Genomic DNA, 18,682 nt, shown 5'->3' on the forward strand with positions numbered 1-18,682 from the left:
AACGGAGCAATGTGTGACGGCTCTTCCAATTTAAGACGTTAAAAACAGACGGAACTTGCATTTGTAATACCAGAGCATCGAAACTACTTGGAACTTTTGTGTGTATGAACGTGTCCGCGCCCTTGTACTCTGCTCCCTTCACCGCTACAAACCAACCAACCATCGTGTCCGTGCGCATCAGAGTCGCAAAGAATGGGGAATAGGGCAGTTTGGTCACGCATGGGGCGTAGCTCAAGTGGTAGAGCGTTCGCTTCGCATGTGAAAGGTCCAGGGTTCAAGCCGCGTCGCCTCAATTTTTTGTGGTCAGTGCATGGTAAGTGTTGGTCGCGGCGAACCTAAAGGCACGCAAGATGTTGCAAAGCCAGCGTCACAGACTGATATGATGTATACTGACGTAAGGAGAGCAAGATGTAAGTGTGGGGACCGGCTGTTATCGAGGTGTCATCGAGTGCAGATCTGTATTAGGTATCACGGCTTAACCTCATTGAAGTCTAGAGGGTGGACAACACGTTCGTCTTACTCAGAGCGGTGTCCGAACTCTATTTTCGACGTTATACGTGCCACTTTCATTGTGGCCAACTACGATTCGATACAGAATGCACGAAACCTGAAAGACACCCTAACAGATACATAGAGAGTAGTGTTTGTCTGCTGAATAATGGGAGTGCACGGGTCTGTATCGTCTATATGGCTGTATGTAGCACCATTAGTCTTCGAGGAAGGCGGGCGTAGCTCAGATGGTAGAGCGCTCGCTTTGTATGTGAGAGGTACAGGGATCAATACCCAGTGCCTACAGAATTTTTAACACACCTACATGCGCACCTTGCCATGCAAGTGGAATAATTCACAGCCAGCAGATGTGTCTAGGAAGATACAAGCGAATGATTAGCATCCACAATTGGCAAGCGTGCTGTTATTAGTGCGTAGGAAGCACCCTCCTCCCACGCCTACACTTAATTTAGAAACAGTACAAGTGTTCCCGTAAGATTCTCAAGCCTATGTCGGAAAGATCTGCCTTGCGCCGAGTTCACTTAAATCCCACTGCACATTCCTATTCTTTGCGTGCAGTCGGCTGCTACTGGTGTTGATAGTTGTGACTGCTGATAACACATGCCGTAGCAATCAATTCATGGAGTGAGTTGTACGTTTTGCGATAGTCTGTCTCTGACAAGCAAGCACAGGTGACATAGGTGCGAACACAGGAAGCTTGCAGACCCTCGCTGCCCCGAGCAGCCACACTAGGAGGGCGGCCTAAGCCGTAGGCGAAATGTGCTCATTCGCTTTGGCGCGACGTCGAATTATAAATAATGCTGTCACTGCGTGAGCGTTGCGTGAGCGTCGTGGAAAGTCGGAAAAGTCGGCTGCGTGGGTGAGTGCCAAGTTTGGGGAGCGTTTCGTAGTATGCGCAGTGCAATGGAGACGCGGAAACTTGTTGTCGCCCAGTGTTTTGCAGTTGGACGACAAGATTGGTACACAGTAGTAAAGAGCGAGGCACTGAGTTGGCATGAATAATGGAGTGCACAAAGGGGCTCGAGATGAGTTTGTTACCTCAGGTGCTGTATGATTGTCGACAAGGAGTGAAAACGGAGCAATGTGTGACGGCTCTTCCAATTTAAGACGTTAAAAACAGACGGAACTTGCATTTGTAATACCAGAGCATCGAAACTACTTGGAACATTTGTGTATATGAACGTGTCCGCGCCTTTGTACTCTGCTCCCTTCACCGCTACAAACCAACCAACCATCGTGTCCGTGCGCATCAGAGTCGCAAAGAATGGGGAATAGCGCAGTTTGGTCGTGCATGGGGCGTAGCTCTGGTGGTAGAGCGTTCGGCTCGCATGTGAAAGGTCCACGGTTCAAGCCGCGGCGCCTCAATTTTTTGTGGTCAGTGCATGGTAAGTGTTGGTCGCGGCGAACCTAAAGGCACGCAAGATGTTGCAAAGCCAGCGTCACAGACTGATATGATGTATACTGACGTAAGGAGAGCAAGATGTAAGTGTGGGGACCGGCTGTTATCGAGGTGTCATCGAGTGCAGATCTGTATTAGGTATCACGGCTTAACCTCATTGAAGTCTAGAGGGTGGACAACACGTTCGTCTTACTCAGAGCAGTGTCCGAACTCTATTTTCGACGTTATACGTGCCACTTTCATTGTGGCCAACTACGATTCGATACAGAATGCACGAAACCTGAAAGACACCCTAACAGATACATAGAGAGTAGTGTTTGTCTGCTGAATAATGGGAGTGCAAGGGTCTGTATCGTCTATATGGCTGTATGTAGCACCATTAGTCTTCGAGGAAGGCGGGCGTAGCTCAGATGGTAGAGCGCTCGCTTTGTATGTGAGAGGTACAGGGATCAATACCCAGTGCCTACAGAATTTTTAACACACCTACATGCGCACCTTGCCATGCAAGTGGAATAATTCACAGCCAGCAGATGTGTCTAGGAAGATACAAGCGAATGATTAGCATCCACAATTGGCAAGCGTGCTGTTATTAGTGCGGGGGAAGCACCCTCCTCCCACGCCTACACTTAATTTAGAAACGGTACAAGTGTTCCCGTAAGATTCTCAAGCCTATGTCGGAAAGATCTGCCTTCCGCCGAGTTCACGTAAATCCCACTGCACATTCCTATTCTTTGTGTGCAGTCGGCTGCTACTGGTGTTGCTAGTTGTGACTGCTGATAACAGATGCCGTAGCAATCAATTCATGGAGTGAGTTGTACGTTTTGCGATAGTCTGTCTCTGACAAGCAAGCACAGGTGACATAGGTGCGGACACAGGAAGCTTGCAGACCCTCGCTGCCCCGAGCAGCCACACTAGGAGGGCGGCGTAAGCCGTAGGCGAAATGTGCTCATTCGCTTTGGCGCGACGTCGAATTATAAATAATGCTGTCACTGCGTGAGCGTTGCGTGAGCGTCGTGGAAAGTCGGAAAAGTCGGCTGCGTGGGTGAGTGCCAAGTTTGGGGAGCGTTTCGTAGTATGCGCAGTGCAATGGAGACGCGGAAACTTGTTGTCGCCCAGTGTTTTGCAGTTGGACGACAAGATTGGTACACAGTAGTAAAGAGCGAGGCACTGAGTTGGCATGAATAATGGAGTGCACAAAGGGGCTCGAGATGAGTTTGTTACCTCAGGTGCTGTATGATTGTCGACAAGGAGTGAAAACGGAGCAATGTGTGACGGCTCTTCCAATTTAAGACGTTAAAAACAGACGGAACTTGCATTTGTAATACCAGAGCATCGAAACTACTTGGAACATTTGTGTATATGAACGTGTCCGCGCCTTTGTACTCTGCTCCCTTCACCGCTACAAACCAACCAACCATCGTGTCCGTGCGCATCAGAGTCGCAAAGAATGGGGAATAGCGCAGTTTAGTCACGCATGGGGCGTAGCTCAGGTGGTAGAGCGTTCGCTTCGCATGTGAAAGGTCCAGGGTTCAAGCCGCGTCGCCTCAATTTTTTGTGGTCAGTGCATGGTAAGTGTTGGTCGCGGCGAACCTAAGGGCACGCAAGATGTTGCAAAGCCAGCGTCACAGACTGATATGATGTATACTGACGTAAGGAGAGCAAGATGTAAGTGTGGGGACCGGCTGTTATCGAGGTGTCATCGAGTGCAGATCTGTATTAGGTATCACGGCTTAACCTCATTGAAGTCTAGAGGGTGGACAACACGTTCGTCTTACTCAGAGCAGTGTCCGAACTCTATTTTCGACGTTATACGTGCCACTTTCATTGTGGCCAACTACGATTCGATACAGAAAGCACGAAACCTGAAAGACACCCTAACAGATACATAGAGAGTAGTGTTTGTCTGCTGAATAATGGGAGTGCAAGGGTCTGTATCGTCTATATGGCTGTATGTAGCACCATTAGTCTTCGAGGAAGGCGGGCGTAGCTCAGATGGTAGAGCGCTCGCTTTGTATGTGAGAGGTACAGGGATCAATACCCAGTGCCTACAGAATTTTTAACACACCTACATGCGCACCTTGCCATGCAAGTGGAATAATTCACAGCCAGCAGATGTGTCTAGGAAGATACAAGCGAATGATTAGCATCCACAATTGGCAAGCGTGCTGTTATTAGTGCGGGGGAAGCACCCTCCTCCCACGCCTACACTTAATTTAGAAACGGTACAAGTGTTCCCGTAAGATTCTCAAGCCTATGTCGGAAAGATCTGCCTTCCGCCGAGTTCACGTAAATCCCACTGCACATTCCTATTCTTTGCGTGCAGTCGGCTGCTACTGGTGTTGCTAGTTGTGACTGCTGATAACAGATGCCGTAGCAATCAATTCATGGAGTGAGTTGTACGTTTTGCGATAGTCTGTCTCTGACAAGCAAGCACAGGTGACATAGGTGCGGACACAGGAAGCTTGCAGACCCTCGCTGCCCCGAGCAGCCACACTAGGAGGGCGGCGTAAGCCGTAGGCGAAATGTGCTCATTCGCTTTGGCGCGACGTCGAATTATAAATAATGCTGTCACTGCGTGAGCGTTGCGTGAGCGTCGTGGAAAGTCGGAAAAGTCGGCTGCGTGGGTGAGTGCCAAGTTTGGGGAGCGTTTCGTAGTATGCGCAGTGCAATGGAGACGCGGAAACTTGTTGTCGCCCAGTGTTTTGCAGTTGGACGACAAGATTGGTACACAGTAGTAAAGAGCGAGGCACTGAGTTGGCATGAATAATGGAGTGCACAAAGGGGCTCGAGATGAGTTTGTTACCTCAGGTGCTGTATGATTGTCGACAAGGAGTGAAAACGGAGCAATGTGTGACGGCTCTTCCAATTTAAGACGTTAAAAACAGACGGAACTTGCATTTGTAATACCAGAGCATCGAAACTACTTGGAACATTTGTGTATATGAACGTGTCCGCGCCTTTGTACTCTGCTCCCTTCACCGCTACAAACCAACCAACCATCGTGTCCGTGCGCATCAGAGTCGCAAAGAATGGGGAATAGCGCAGTTTAGTCACGCATGGGGCGTAGCTCAGGTGGTAGAGCGTTCGCTTCGCATGTGAAAGGTCCAGGGTTCAAGCCGCGTCGCCTCAATTTTTTGTGGTCAGTGCATGGTAAGTGTTGGTCGCGGCGAACCTAAGGGCACGCAAGATGTTGCAAAGCCAGCGTCACAGACTGATATGATGTATACTGACGTAAGGAGAGCAAGATGTAAGTGTGGGGACCGGCTGTTATCGAGGTGTCATCGAGTGCAGATCTGTATTAGGTATCACGGCTTAACCTCATTGAAGTCTAGAGGGTGGACAACACGTTCGTCTTACTCAGAGCGGTGTCCGAACTCTATTTTCGACGTTATACGTGCCACTTTCATTGTGGCCAACTACGATTCGATACAGAAAGCACGAAACCTGAAAGACACCCTAACAGATACATAGAGAGTAGTGTTTGTCTGCTGAATAATGGGAGTGCAAGGGTCTGTATCGTCTATATGGCTGTATGTAGCACCATTAGTCTTCGAGGAAGGCGGGCGTAGCTCAGATGGTAGAGCGCTCGCTTTGTATGTGAGAGGTACAGGGATCAATACCCAGTGCCTACAGAATTTTTAACACACCTACATGCGCACCTTGCCATGCAAGTGGAATAATTCACAGCCAGCAGATGTGTCTAGGAAGATACAAGCGAATGATTAGCATCCACAATTGGCAAGCGTGCTGTTATTAGTGCGCGGGAAGCACCCTCCTCCCACGCCTACACTTAATTTAGAAACAGTACAAGTGTTCCCGTAAGATTCTCAAGCCTATGTCGGAAAGATCTGCCTTGCGCCGAGTTCACTTAAATCCCACTGCACATTCCTATTCTTTGCGTGCAGTCGGCTGCTACTGGTGTTGCTAGTTGTGACTGCTGATAACAGATGCCGTAGCAATCAATTCATGGAGTGAGTTGTACGTTTTGCGATAGTCTGTCTCTGACAAGCAAGCACAGGTGACATAGGTGCGAACACAGGAAGCTTGCAGACCCTCGCTGCCCCGAGCAGCCACACTAGGAGGGCGGCCTAAGCCGTAGGCGAAATGTGCTCATTCGCTTTGGCGCGACGTCGAATTATAAATAATGCTGTCACTGCGTGAGCGTTGCGTGAGCGTCGTGGAAAGTCGGAAAAGTCGGCTGCGTGGGTGAGTGCCAAGTTTGGGGAGCGTTTCGTAGTATGCGCAGTGCAATGGAGACGCGGAAACTTGTTGTCGCCCAGTGTTTTGCAGTTGGACGACAAGATTGGTACACAGTAGTAAAGAGCGAGGCACTGAGTTGGCATGAATAATGGAGTGCACAAAGGGGCTCGAGATGAGTTTGTTACCTCAGGTGCTGTATGATTGTCGACAAGGAGTGAAAACGGAGCAATGTGTGACGGCTCTTCCAATTTAAGACGTTAAAAACAGACGGAACTTGCATTTGTAATACCAGAGCATCGAAACTACTTGGAACATTTGTGTATATGAACGTGTCCGCGCCTTTGTACTCTGCTCCCTTCACCGCTACAAACCAACCAACCATCGTGTCCGTGCGCATCAGAGTCGCAAAGAATGGGGAATAGCGCAGTTTAGTCACGCATGGGGCGTAGCTCAGGTGGTAGAGCGTTCGCTTCGCATGTGAAAGGTCCAGGGTTCAAGCCGCGTCGCCTCAATTTTTTGTGGTCAGTGCATGGTAAGTGTTGGTCGCGGCGAACCTAAAGGCACGCAAGATGTTGCAAAGCCAGCGTCACAGACTGATATGATGTATACTGACGTAAGGAGAGCAAGATGTAAGTGTGGGGACCGGCTGTTATCGAGGTGTCATCGAGTGCAGATCTGTATTAGGTATCACGGCTTAACCTCATTGAAGTCTAGAGGGTGGACAACACGTTCGTCTTACTCAGAGCAGTGTCCGAACTCTATTTTCGACGTTATACGTGCCACTTTCATTGTGGCCAACTACGATTCGATACAGAATGCACGAAACCTGAAAGACACCCTAACAGATACATAGAGAGTAGTGTTTGTCTGCTGAATAATGGGAGTGCAAGGGTCTGTATCGTCTATATGGCTGTATGTAGCACCATTAGTCTTCGGGGGAGGCGGGCGTAGCTCAGATGGTAGAGCGCTCGCTTTGTATGTGAGAGGTACAGGGATCAATACCCAGTGCCTACAGAATTTTTAACACACCTACATGCGCACCTTGCCATGCAAGTGGAATAATTCACAGCCAGCAGATGTGTCTAGGAAGATACAAGCGAATGATTAGCATCCACAATTGGCAAGCGTGCTGTTATTAGTGCGGGGGAAGCACCCTCCTCCCACGCCTACACTTAATTTAGAAACGGTACAAGTGTTCCCGTAAGATTCTCAAGCCTATGTCGGAAAGATCTGCCTTCCGCCGAGTTCACGTAAATCCCACTGCACATTCCTATTCTTTGCGTGCAGTCGGCTGCTACTGGTGTTGCTAGTTGTGACTGCTGATAACAGATGCCGTAGCAATCAATTCATGGAGTGAGTTGTACGTTTTGCGATAGTCTGTCTCTGACAAGCAAGCACAGGTGACATAGGTGCGGACACAGGAAGCTTGCAGACCCTCGCTGCCCCGAGCAGCCACACTAGGAGGGCGGCCTAAGCCGTAGGCGAAATGTGCTCATTCGCTTTGGCGCGACGTCGAATTATAAATAATGCTGTCACTGCGTGAGCGTTGCGTGAGCGTCGTGGAAAGTCGGAAAAGTCGGCTGCGTGGGTGAGTGCCAAGTTTGGGGAGCGTTTCGTAGTATGCGCAGTGCAATGGAGACGCGGAAACTTGTTGTCGCCCAGTGTTTTGCAGTTGGACGACAAGATTGGTACACAGTAGTAAAGAGCGAGGCACTGAGTTGGCATGAATAATGGAGTGCACAAAGGGGCTCGAGATGAGTTTGTTACCTCAGGTGCTGTATGATTGTCGACAAGGAGTGAAAACGGAGCAATGTGTGACGGCTCTTCCAATTTAAGACGCTAAAAACAGACGGAACTTGCATTTGTAATACCAGAGCATCGAAACTACTTGGAACATTTGTGTATATGAACGTGTCCGCGCCTTTGTACTCTGCTCCCTTCACCGCTACAAACCAACCAACCATCGTGTCCGTGCGCATCAGAGTCGCAAAGAATGGGGAATAGCGCAGTTTGGTCGTGCATGGGGCGTAGCTCAGGTGGTAGAGCGTTCGCTTCGCATGTGAAAGTTCCACGGTTCAAGCCGCGGGGCCTCCATTTTTTGTGGTCAGTGCATGGTAAGTGTTGGTCGCGGCGAACCTAAAGGCACGCAAGATGTTGCAAAGCCAGCGTCACAGAATGATATGATGTATACTGACGTAAGGAGAGCAAGATGTAAGTGTGGGGACCGGCTGTTATCGAGGTGTCATCGAGTGCAGATCTGTCTTAGGTATCACGGCTTAAACTCATTGAAGTCTAGAGGGTGGACAACACGTTCGTCTTACTCAGAGCGGTGTCCGAACTCTATTTTCGACGTTATACGTGCCACTTTCATTGTGGCCAACTACGATTCGATACAGAATGCACGAAACCTGAAAGACACCCTAACAGATACATAGAGAGTAGTGTTTGTCTGCTGAATAATGGGAGTGCAAGGGTCTGTGTCGTCTGTATGGCTGTATGTAGTACCATTAGTCTTCGGGGGGGCTGGCGTAGCTCAGATGGTACAGCGCTCGCTTAGTATGCGAGACGTACTGGGATCAATACCCAGTGCCTACAGAATTTTTAACACACCTACATGCGCACCTTGCCATGCAAGTGGAATAATTCACAGCCAGCAGATGTGTCTAGGAAGATACAAGCGAATGATTAGCATCCACAATTGGCAAGCGTGCTGTTATTAGTGCGCGGGAAGCACCCTCCTCCCACGCCTACACTTAAATTAGAAACAGTACAAGTGTTCCCGTAAGATTCTCAAGCCTATGTCGGAAAGATCTGCCTTGCGCCGAGTTCACGTAAATCCCACTGCACATTCCTATTCTTTGCGTGCAGTCGGCTGCTACTGGTGTTGCTAGTTGTGACTGCTGATAACAGATGCCGTAGCAATCAATTCATGGAGTGAGTTGTACGTTTTGCGATAGTCTGTCTCTGACAAGCAAGCACAGGTGACATAGGTGCGAACACAGGAAGCTTGCAGACCCTCGCTGCCCCGAGCAGCCACACTAGGAGGGCGGCCTAAGCCGTAGGCGAAATGTGCTCATTCGCTTTGGCGCGACGTCGAATTATAAATAATGCTGTCACTGCGTGAGCGTTGCGTGAGCGTCGTGGAAAGTCGGAAAAGTCGGCTGCGTGGGTGAGTGCCAAGTTTGGGGAGCGTTTCGTAGTATGCGCAGTGCAATGGAGACGCGGAAACTTGTTGTGGCCCAGTGTTTTGCAGTTGGACGACAAGATTGGTACACAGTAGTAAAGAGCGAGGCACTGAGTTGGCATGAATAATGGAGTGCACAAAGGGGCTCGAGATGAGTTTGTTACCTCAGGTGCTGTATGATTGTCGACAAGGAGTGAAAACGGAGCAATATGTGACGGTCTTCCAATTTAAGACGTTAAAAACAGACGGAACTTGCATTTGTAATACCAGAGCATCGAAACTACTTGGAACATTTGTGTATATGAACGTGTCCGCGCCTTTGTACTCTGCACCCTTCACCGCTACAAACCAACCAACCATCGTGTCCGTGCGCATGAGAGTCGCAAAGAATGGGGAATAGCGCAGTTTTGTCGTGCATGGGGCGTAGCTCAGGTGGTAGAGCGTTCGCTTCGCATGTGAAAGGTCCACGGTTCAAGCCGCGGCGCCTCCATTCTTTGTGGTCAGTGCATGGTAAGTGTTGGTCGTGGCGAACCTAAAGGCACGCAAGATGTTGCAAAGCCAGCGTCACAGAGTGATATGATGTATACTGACGTAAGGAGAGCAAGATGTAAGTGTGGGGACCGGCTGTTATCGAGGTGTCATCGAGTGCAGATCTGTCTTAGGTATCACGGCTTAAACTCATTGAAGTCTAGAGGGTGGACAACACGTTCGTCTTACTCAGAGCGGTGTCCGAACTCTATTTTCGACGTTATACGTGCCACTTTCATTGTGGCCAACTACGATTCGATACAGAATGCACGAAACCTGAAAGACACCCTAACAGATACATAGAGAGTAGTGTTTGTCTGCTGAATAATGGGAGTGCAAGGGTCTGTGTCGTCTGTATGGCTGTATGTAGTACCATTAGTCTTCGGGGGGGCTGGCGTAGCTCAGATGGTACAGCGCTCGCTTAGTATGCGAGACGTACTGGGATCAATACCCAGTGCCTCCAGAATTTTTAACACACCTACATGCGCACCTTGCCATGCAAGTGGAATAATTCACAGCCAGCAGATGTGTCTAGGAAGATACAAGCGAATGATTAGCATCCACAATTGGCAAGCGTGCTGTTATTAGTGCGCGGGAAGCACCCTCCTCCCACGCCTACACTTAAATTAGAAACAGTACAAGTGTTCCCGAAAGATTCTCAAGCCTATGTCGGAAAGATCTGCCTTGCGCCGAGTTCACGTAAATCCCACTGCACATTCCTATTCTTTGCGTGCAGTCGGCTGCTACTGGTGTTGCTAGTTGTGACTGCTGATAACAGATGCCGTAGCAATCAATTCATGGAGTGAGTTGTACGTTTTGCGATAGTCTGTCTCTGACAAGCAAGCACAGGTGACATAGGTGCGAACACAGGAAGCTTGCAGACCCTCGCTGCCCCGAGCAGCCACACTAGGAGGGCGGCCTAAGCCGTAGGCGAAATGTGCTCGTTCGCTTTGGCGCGACGTCGAATTATAAATAATGCTGTCACTGCGTGAGCGTTGCGTGAGCGTCGTGGAAAGTCGGAAAAGTCGGCTGCGTGGGTGAGTGCCAAGTTTGGGGAGCGTTTCGTAGTATGCGCAGTGCAATGGAGACGCGGAAACTTGTTGTCGCCCAGTGTTTTGCAGTTGGACGACAAGATTGGTACACAGTAGTAAAGAGCGAGGCACTGAGTTGGCATGAATAATGGAGTGCACAAAGGGGCTCGAGATGAGTTTGTTACCTCAGGTGCTGTATGATTGTCGACAAGGAGTGAAAACGGAGCAATGTGTGACGGCTCTTCCAATTTAAGACGCTAAAAACAGACGGAACTTGCATTTGTAATACCAGAGCATCGAAACTACTTGGAACATTTGTGTATATGAACGTGTCCGCGCCTTTGTACTCTGCTCCCTTCACCGCTACAAACCAACCAACCATCGTGTCCGTGCGCATGAGAGTCGCAAAGAATGGGGAATAGCGCCGTTTGGTCGTGCATGGGGCGTAGCTCAGTTGGTAGAGCGTTCGCTTCGCATGGGAAAGGTACAGGGTACAAGCTGCGGCGCCTCCATTTTTTGTGGTCAGTGCATGGTAAGTGTTGGTCGCGGCGAACCTAAAGGCACGCAAGATGTTGGAAAGCCAGCGTCACAGACTGATATGATGTATACTGACGTAAGGAGAGCAATATGTAAGTGTGGGGACCGGCTGTTATCGAGGTTTCATCGAGTGCAGATCTGTCTTAGGTATCACGGCCTAACCTCATTGAAGTCTAGAGGTTGGACAACACGTTCGTCTTACTCAGAGCGGTGTCCGAACTCTATTTTCGACGTTATGCGTGCCACTTTCATTGTGGCCAACTACGATTCGATACAGAATGCACGTAACCTGAAAGACACCCTAACAGATACATAGAGAGTAGTGTTTGTCTGCTGAATAATGGGAGTGCAAGGGTCTGTGTCGTCTATATGGCTGTATGTAACACGATTGGTCTTCGGGGGGCGGGCGTAGCTCACATGGTAGATCGCTCGCTTAGTATGCGAGAGGTACTGGGATCAATACCCAGTGCCTCCAGAGTTTTTAACACACCTACATGCGCACTTTGCCATGCAAGTGGAATAATTCACAGGCAGAAGATGTGTCTAGGAAGATACAAGCGAATGATTAGCATCCACAATTGGCAAGCGAGCTGTTATTAGTGCGCGGGAAGCACCCTCCTGCCACGCCTACACTTAATTTAGAAACAGTACAAGTGTTCCCGTAAGATTCCCAAGCCTACATCGGAAAGATCTGCCTTGCCCCGAGTTCATTTAAATCCCACTGCACAATCTTATTCTTTGTGTGCAGTCGGCTGCTACTGGTGTTGCTAGTTGTGACAGCTGATAACAGATGCCGTAGCAATCAATTCATGGAGTGAGTTGTATGTTTTGCGATAGTCTGTCTCTGACAAGCAAGCACAGGTGACATAGGTGCGAACACAGGAAGCTTGCAGACCCTCGCTGCCTGCAGACACCGAGCAGCCACACTAGGAGGGCGGCCTAAGCCGTAGGCGAAATGTGCTCATTCGCTTTGGCGCGACGTCGAACAATAAATAAGGCTGTCACTAGCGCGAGCGTTGCGTGAGTGTCGTGTAAAGTTGGGAAAGTCGGCTGCATGGGTGAGTGCTAAGTTTGGGGAGCGGTTCGTAGTATGCGCAGTGCAATGGAGACGCGGAAACTTGTTGTGGCCCAGTGTTTTGCAGTTGGACGACAAGAGTAGAACACAGTAGTAAAGAGCGAGGCACTGAGTTGCAATGAACAATGGAGTGCACAATGGGGCTCGAGATGTGCTTGTTACCTCAAGTGCTGTGTGATTGTCGACAAGGCGTGAAAACGGAGCAATTTGTGACGGCCCTTTCAATTTAAAACGTTAAAAACAGACGGAATTTGCATTTGTAATACCAGAGCATCGAATCTACTTGGAACTCTTGTGTATATGAACGTGTCCGCGCTTTTGTACTCTGGTCCCTTCACCGCTACAAACCAACCAACCATCGTGTCCTTGCACATCAGAGTGGCAAAGAATGGAGAATAGCGCAGCTTGGTCGTGCATGGGCGCGTAGGTCAGTTGGTAGAGCGTTCGCTTCGCATGTGAAAGTTCCAGGCTTCAAGCAATGGCGCCTCCACTTTTTGTGGTCATTGCATGGTAAGTGTTGGTCGCGGTTAACCTAAAGGCACGCAAGATGTCGCAAAGCCAGCGTCAAAGACTGATATGATGTATACTGACGAAAGGAGAGCAAGATGTAAGTGTGGGGACCGGCTGTTATCGAGGTGTCATCGAGTGCAGATCCGTCTTAGGTATCACGGCTTAACCTCATTCAAATCTAGAGAGTGGACAACACGTTCGTCTTACTCAGAGCGGTGTCCGAACTCTATTTTCGACGTTATGCGTGCCACTTTCATTGTGGCCAACTACGATTCGATACAGAATGCACGAAACCTGAATGACACCCTAACAGATACATAGAGAGTAGTGTTTGTCTGCTGAATAATGGGAGTGCAAGCGTCTGTGTCGTCTATATGGCTGTATGTAGTACTATTATCCATGGGGGGGGGGGGGGCGGGCGTAGCTCAGATAGTTCGGCTTGAGACGCGACGGCGATCGGACGTGCTGTGTATTCGATCTTGCCGTTACCCTCGGGTTGTGAATATTTACCTTCTGTGTGTGACGTTTCTTTGTCCTCTGTTTTTGTTGTTTCTTTGCCTTAGTGTTTGTCTTGTGTCTTGCGTTGTATTGCGGCTTTTGCCGCATTAATTAAGTATTATGGCTTCCCGGTTCTTTCCACGGAAGTGTACTCTCAGTTTTCAGTTTAACAAGGCTACCGACATCGTTGGAAATTCACGAATGGATTGTGGACACGATTGGCAATACATCGCCCAGGTACATACGGCGTCTTTTGATACAGAATTATACTGCTTTTTTGTGAAATTGTTGAACCCGGTTTTGCTGGATAAGAAATTACTTAAACATGGTGAGCAAGTGTCGTTCCGTCATAGGGATGGTTCTGTTAGCAGTGTTACTGTCTCAAATGCAGAAATTACGTATACCACAGTTCGGGTTTATAATTTACCCCCTGAAGTTGACAACAGCTATCTTAATGAAGCTTTGCTTGGTTATGGTACTGTTCGGTCAATTCGAAATGAACGTTGGTCTGCACAACATAAGCTGCAATGTTATAATGGTGTCAGATCAGTTGAAATGCATATTAAGTCTAATATACCGTCCCATCTGGTTGTATGTGGTTATCGTGTACATCTTACTTATGAGGGGCAGCTTAGTACATGTTTCCTATGTAATGAACATGGTCATGTTCGAGCTAATTGCCCTAAGCGGGTATTTGTGCTTACAAATGGCCTAGCACAGCGCCGCAAATTAACGGTTGCCGATCTTGTGCCAGCAGCTTCCTCCACTGTTTCCTATCTGCCTCCTGCAGTAGCTTCTTCACAACAGGTGTCACCCTCCCCTGATGCAGGTTTTCCTCCGCTACCTACTCGCCCAGACGTATCGGCTGCTCCTATACCGATTCCGTCTGTTTCCAACAACAAACGCCGTCGTGCTAGTGATACCGGTAGCACTGATGACGAAGCAGCTGTTTCGCAGCCGGTTTGCGAATCTCATGAGAGAATTCCAGAATCTCCCATGCCTGTTTCGGATTCTGTTCCCGCTGTGTCTTCTGCTTTGCCTGATGACGTCAAACTTGCTGCCATGCCGTCGGCGCAAGAGCCACAACATTCGGTCGAGTTGTTGTTGACATCCCCACTGCCACAGGCATCACAACATGTTGACGACACTTCGGTGGAGACGGCTGTTTGTCGGAAAACCGCTCCTAGAACTGCGCGCTCCGCATCAGCAGACTCCAAACCTATCTTACCACCTCCTACACTTCCAATACCTACACATTCTGAAACCGGTGTCGATGTTCCTGATGCAGTTTTCCCCTTGATGGCTCCTCCTTCTGACTCCTCTCGCCCTGCTAATCCTTCGGACGCTTTGGTTGACGTGCCTGATCTCGAACCCCCCACTCCGCCTGCTCTTGAATCTGGTGTGCATCAGATACGTCGTCGGGTGAAAGTGCCCCCCAATCTCCACGCGGTGCGGAAGAAACATAAGCATGCGAAGGACGACTCTGATTCCGTTGATTCTGGACAATCACCCTCTGCGATGTCTGATGTTGATGATATGGATGTAGTTGCTTCTAGTGTGGTGTAATTTGGGTTCATTTCCCATTTTTTGGTAGATGTTGCAGGCGTACACGTTTATTACCTTAAATATAAATGGCATTCAATCTGCTCTGAAGTTAGCGTCTCTGCAGCAGTTTATTTATGACTCTGCAGCTGATATTGTTTTCCTGCAGGAAGTCTCCGTTGCACACCTGTTTGTTCCTGGTTTTCGCACTATTATAAATTTTGCACCTGATTTTTCTGCAGGTACTGCTTTCCTAATTCGTGACGGTATCCCCGTTACCGAAATTGAGCTTTTAGACTCGGGACGGGGCATTGGTTGTCTGTTATTTGACACGACCTTGGTTAACATTTACGCCCCTTCTGGTTCTAGCAAGCGGCAGGAAAGGTCTCGTTTTTATAAAGAGGATCTGATTTACCTTTTACGAAAAAATCCTGCGACCTTGATATTGGGGGGCGATTTTAATTGTGTATTACAAGCTAAAGACCAATCCCCTCATTTTAATTATTGTTTCGAGCTACATTCTCTTGTACGTCAATTACGACTACGCGATGCGTGGGAGGTTAAACACCCCACCTTAGTTAAATTTACATTTTTTACTGCCACCTCAAGTAGTCGACTTGACCGATTGTATATTTCTGATCCCCTTAGTGTTTCTGTTTTAGATGTAGATGTTATTCCAGCCAGTTTTACGGATCATTGTGGCCTTGCTGATATAATTAATTTGGAGCGTCAACCTCTTAAACTTTATAGGCCGCTGTGGAAATTAAATGTCTCCTTGCTCGATGACCCTGACATCGAACCTCTAATACAGACGGCGTGGGACATTTGTTTACGTTCTCTGCGATACTATTCGTCTAAGCTTCACTGGTGGATCCACTGTGTGAAGCCAAAACTACGTCGCACTTTAATGTCCTACAGTTATAATAGAGCGCGAGATCAGAAACTGACTTTTGAGTATTACTATTCGGTGCTTCGGGAACTTTATGATAATTCTACAATGACATGTGCCCACCTTTCTGAGATTCGGAAAATTAAGGCCAAGCTTCTTAGTATTAAGCGGCTTCAGATGGAAGGATTGAAGATTAAATCTAAACCACCGTCCACGTTAGCACATGAAATGACTTCTATGTACCATCTGTTTCGTCACCACAAGAACCGTCGACGTGTATTGATTGACGGCCTTATGGCAGCTGATGGTCGCCGGCTTACCTTACAGAATGAAATAACCCATGAAATTACCTGCTACTATGAGACGTTATATACTGCGGCAGATTCTGATCCGATTGATGTTGACGAGATTTTAACTGCTATCACATCAGTTTTAACAGAGGACCATAATGCTAAATTTTTAGCTCCTTTTACTGCAGACGAAATTTCAGCTTTCATTGCTTGTTCAGCATCTCACAAATCTCCTGGTCCAGATGGCCTACCTAAGGAGTTTTTTGTTCGCTTTTGGCCTATTATAGGGCCTGTTTTTACGGATATTGTGAATGAAATCTTGAATGGTGGCACAATTCCAGCCGATTTCAAGAGAGGTACGGTTGTCCTCATACCTAAATCTGCTGGTTTGAAGACAGCTAGTGACTTTCGTCCTTTAACCCTTTTAAATTTTGACTATAAGACGGCCGCTAGGGCTGTTAATGCACGTCTATCCCTTTTGCTTACACCTGTGATACCTCCTTGTCAAAGCTGCTTTCCAGGGCGCTCCATATTGACGTCTCTGGCGGGGTATCGTGATGTCGTGTCGATTGTCGCTGTCACCAATATTTCCTGTGCGCTTTTATTTGTTGATTTTAGTAAGGCTTTTGATCGTGTGTCCAGTTCGTTTTTAGAGCTTCTGCTGCGCCGGCTCGGTTTTAATGAACAGGCGCTGCTGGTACTTAAGAATATGACGACTAAAAAAAAAAAAAAAAGATGGTAGAGCGCTCGCTTGGTAAACGAGAGTTACTGGGATCAATACCCAGTGTCTCCAGAATTTTTAACACAACAGCAAGCGCACCTGGCCATGCAAGTGGAATAATTCACAGGCAGAAGATGTGTCTAGGAAGATACAAGCGAATGATTAGCATCCACAACTGGCAAGCGTGCTGTTATTAGTGCCCAGGAAGCACTATCCTCCAACGCCTACACTTAATTTAGAAACAGTACAAGTGTTCCCATAAGATTCTCAAGCCTACGTCGGAAAGATCTGCCTTGCCCCGAGTTCATTTAAATCCCACTGCACATCCTTATTCTTTGCGTGCAGTCGGCTGCTACTGGTGTTGCTAGGTGTGACTGCTGATAACAGATGCCGTAGCAATCAATTCATGGAGTGAGTTGTATGATTTGCGATAGTCTGTCTCTGACAAGCAAGCACAGGTGATATAGGTGCGAACACAGGAAGCTTGCAGCCCCTCGCTGCCTGCAGACACCGAGCAGCCACATTAGGAGGGCGGCCTAAGCCGTAGGCAAAATGTGCTCATTCGCTGTGGCGCGACGTCGATCTATAAATAAGGCTGTCACTAGCGTGAGCGTCGTGGAAAGTCGGAAAAGTCGGCTGCATGGGTGAGTGCCAAGTTTGGGGAGCGTTTCGTAGTATGCGCAGTGCAATGGAGACGCGGAAACTTGTTGTGGCCCAGTGTTTGGCAGTTGGACGACTAGAGTGGAACACAGTAGTAAAGAGCGAGGCACTGAGTTGGAATAAACAATGGAGTGCACAATGGGGCTCGAGATGTGCTTGTTACCTCAGGTGCTGTGTGATTGTCGACAATGAGTGAAAACGGAGCAATTTGTGACGGCCCTTTCAATTTAAGACGCTAAAAACAGACGGAATTTGCATTTGTAATACCAGAGCATCGAAACTACTTGGAACTCTTGTGTATATGAACGTGTCCGCGCCTCTGTACTCTGGTCCCTTCACCGCTACAAACCAACCAACCACCGTGTCCTTGCACATCAGAGTCGCAAAGAATGGAGAATAGCGCAGCTTGGTCGTGCATGGGGGCGTAGGTCAGTTGGAAGAGCTTTCGCTTCGCATGTGAAAGGTCCAGGGTTCAAGCCCCGGCGCCTCCATTTTCTGTGGTCATTGCATGGTAAGTGTTGGTCGCGGTTAACCTAAAGGCACGCAAGATGTCGCAAAGCCAGCGTCACAGACTGATATAATGTATACTGACGTAAGGAGAGCAAGATGTAAGTGTGGGGACCGGCTGTTATCGAGGTGTCATTGAGTGCAGATCCGTCTTAGGTATCACCGCTTAACCTCATTGAAATCTAGAAAGTGGACAAAACGTTCGTCTTGCTCAGAGCGGTGTCCGAACTCTATTTTCGACGTTATGCGTGCCACTTTCATTGTGGCCAACTACGATTCGATACAGAATACAGGAAACCTGAAAGACACCCTCACGGATACATAGAGAGTAGTGTTTGTCTGCTGAATAATGGGAGTGCAAGTGTCTGTGTCGTCTATATGGCTGTATGTAGCACCGTTACACATCGTGGTGGCGGGCGTAGCTCAGATGGTAGAGCGCTCGCTTGGTAAGCGAGGGGTACTGGGATCGATAACCAGTGCCTCCAGAATTTTTAACACACCTACATGCGAACCTTGCCATGCAAGTGGAATAATTCACAGACAGCAGATGTGTCTAGGAAGATACAAGCGAATGATTAGCATGCACAATTTGCAAGCTTGC

The 18,682-nt window shown here is 48.4% G+C and overlaps 1 non-coding gene across 1 annotated transcript; it reads left to right on the forward strand.

Moving 5' to 3' along the window:
* The first annotated feature begins 17,992 nt into the window (after positions 1–17,992).
* On the forward strand, positions 17,993–18,065 carry Trnaa-cgc (transfer RNA alanine (anticodon CGC)). Its single transcript has one exon. It is a non-coding gene; the product is annotated as a tRNA-Ala (tRNA).
* Positions 18,066–18,682: the final 617 nt, after the last annotated feature.

This window comes from Schistocerca gregaria, chromosome 3 (genome assembly GCF_023897955.1).
Source record: "Schistocerca gregaria isolate iqSchGreg1 chromosome 3, iqSchGreg1.2, whole genome shotgun sequence".
Lineage (NCBI taxonomy): Eukaryota > Metazoa > Arthropoda > Insecta > Orthoptera > Acrididae > Schistocerca > Schistocerca gregaria.